Genomic DNA, 2,051 nt, shown 5'->3' with positions numbered 1-2,051 from the left:
AGTGGCCAAGAAAAGTTAATCGCACCACACTGGGATGATCCCCAACTCCCTTGGCATGCTTCGATCAATTTTTGACCCATAGCACGCCCAAACCCCGAGCCCACACTCAAAACTGTGGGCTATAGCACATCGATTTGGCTCGAAAATGCCCCGTTTGTGCTGTTACGCATGTTATTCTACCCAAATGGCCGTGAAAAATTAGGCGAACCACAATTGGAGGATCCCTAGACTCTCTGGTATGCCCCGATCGATTTTTGACCCACAACATGCCTGGACCCTGGGTCTACCCCCAAAATCGTGGGCTATAACATACCGATTTAGCGCAAAAATAACTTGTTAGCATCGATTCTCTCGTTTGTCCACCTAAATGGCCACGAAAAATTAAAAGGGCCATATTGGGACGATCCACAATCTCTCTCGCATGCCATGGTCGATTTTTGACCCAGAGCACGCCAGGACCCCGGGTCCACCCTATAAATCGTGGGCAACAGCACATCGATTTGGCTCGAAAATGCCCTGTTCGCACGGTTTCGCCCATTTGTCCACCCAAATGGCCACGAAAAATTAAACGGACCACACTGGGATGATCCCCAACTGCCCTGGCATGCTATAATCGATTTTTGGCCAACAGCATGCCTAATCAATTTCGGCCAATAGCACGCCCAGACCCGGATCCACCCCTGAAACCGTGGCCTATAGCACACCAATTTAGCTCAAAAATGCCCCATTCACGTCGTTTCGCCTGTTTGTCCACCCAAATGGACACGAAAGATTAAACGCACCACACTAGGACGATCCCCAACATCCCTGGCATGTCCCAGTCAATTTTTTGCCCACAGCACACCCAGACCCTGGGCCAAGACCAAAAAATCGTGGTCTATGTCACACCGATTTGGCCCAAAAATGCCCATTCACACCGTTTCACCCATTTGTCCACCCAAATGGCCACGAAAAATTAAACTGACCACACTGGGATGATCCTCAACCTCCCCAGCATGCCCCAATCAATTTTCGTTCCACAGAAAACCCGGACCCAGGTCCATCTTATAAATCGTGGGCTATAGCATACCGATTTGGCTCGAAAATGCCCTGTTTGTGCCGTTTGGCACGTTATTCTATCCAAATGGCCGTAAAAAATTAGGCGAACCACACTTGGAGGATTCCCAGCCTCCCTGGCATGCCCCGATCAATTTTTGACCCACAACACGCCTGGAGCCCGGGCCCACCCCCAAAACTGTGGGCTATAACACACCGATTTGGCCCAAAAATAACCTGTTAGCATCGATTCGCTCGTTTGTCCACCTAAATGCCCACGAAAAATTAAACGATCCATATTAGGGCAATCCTCAATCTCCCTTGCACGCCTCGGTCGATTTTTGACCAACAGCATGCCCGGAGCCCGAGCCCACCCCATAAACCGTGGGCAATAGCACACCGATTTGGCCCAAAAATACCTCGTTCGTGCCGTTTCGCCCGTTTTTCCACCCAAATTGCCAGGAAATATTAAACAGACCACACTGAGATGATCCCCAACCTTTCTGGCACACCCCGGTTGATTTTTGTCCCACAGCACACTCAGACCCCAGGTCCACCCCCAAAATCATGGGCCATCGCTCACCAATTTAGCCTAAAAATGCTGTGTTCACATTATTTCAGTCGTTTTTCCACCCAAATGGCCACAAAAAATTAAACAGAATATACTGGAATGATCCCAAACCTCTCTGACACACCCTGGTTAACTTTCGGCCCACAATAAGCCCAAACCCTGAGCCTACCCCTAAAATCGTGGGCTATAGCACACCGATTTTGCCAAAAATGCCCCGTTCACGCTGTTTCACTTGTTTATCCACCCAAATGGCCATAAAAAATTAAATGGACCACACTAAGATGATCCCCAACATTCCTAGCATCCCCCGATCAATTTTCAAAACACAGAACTACTGGACCCCGAGCCCACCCCCAATTCCTTGGGCTATAGCACACCGATTTGGCCTGAAAATGCCTTGTTCATGCCGTTTCGCCCATTTATCCACCCAAATTACCACAAAAAA

The sequence above is a fragment of the Capsicum annuum genome, unplaced genomic scaffold, assembly GCF_002878395.1.
Source record: "Capsicum annuum cultivar UCD-10X-F1 unplaced genomic scaffold, UCD10Xv1.1 ctg5491, whole genome shotgun sequence".
Taxonomy (NCBI): Eukaryota; Viridiplantae; Streptophyta; class Magnoliopsida; order Solanales; family Solanaceae; genus Capsicum; species Capsicum annuum.
The sequence above is the reverse complement of the archived record's forward strand: the minus strand, read 5'-3'. Positions refer to the sequence as shown.